The 610-nt window shown below is 36.9% G+C and overlaps 1 non-coding gene across 1 annotated transcript; it reads right to left on the reverse strand.

Moving 5' to 3' along the window:
- Positions 1-206: 206 nt before the first annotated feature.
- On the reverse strand, positions 207-313 carry LOC128287003 (small nucleolar RNA R71). The gene has a single exon (XR_008277703.1). It is a non-coding gene; the product is annotated as a small nucleolar RNA R71 (small nucleolar RNA).
- Between the last annotated feature and the right edge of the window lie 297 nt (positions 314-610).

A 610-nucleotide genomic window follows, 5' to 3' on the forward strand; every position in this document is an offset into this window, starting at 1 on the left:
CTCATTTAGCAAACATTTTGGGACTATGCAATACATTTAAAATTAATGGTGTTTCTGATGATGCCATTCGTCTTTTGTTATTCCCTTTTTCATTGAGGAACAAATCTAAACAGTGGTTGAACTCGTTACCATGAGGGTCAATTATTACTTGGGAGCAAATGACCGAAAAATTTTTACTAAAATATTTTCCGCTAGCTAAAATGGCTAAATTATGTAATAATATCTCTTCGTTTGTGCAGATGGATTCAGAAACTCTTTACGATGCATGAGAGAGGTATAAGGACTTACTAAGAAGGTGCCCTCACCATGGGTTACCACTTTGGCTTCAGGACCAAACATTCCACAATGGCCTGAATCCTTCAACTCGACAAATGGTTGACACAGCTGCTGGCGTAACCATCAATAATAAAACACCTGAAGATGCTTATGAGTTTATAGAGGAGATATCACTGAATAACTATCAATGGCAAGTCATGAGGATAAAGCCAACAAAAATAGCTGGTGTTTATAACGTCGATTTGGTCACCATGCTCTCTAATCAGGTAGAACTTTTGAATAAAGAAAATTGATGGTTTCCTTAGTTCTTTACAGGTTCACTCAGTAATGCAGT

The sequence above is a fragment of the Gossypium arboreum genome, chromosome 13 (assembly GCF_025698485.1).
Source record: "Gossypium arboreum isolate Shixiya-1 chromosome 13, ASM2569848v2, whole genome shotgun sequence".
Lineage (NCBI taxonomy): Eukaryota > Viridiplantae > Streptophyta > Magnoliopsida > Malvales > Malvaceae > Gossypium > Gossypium arboreum.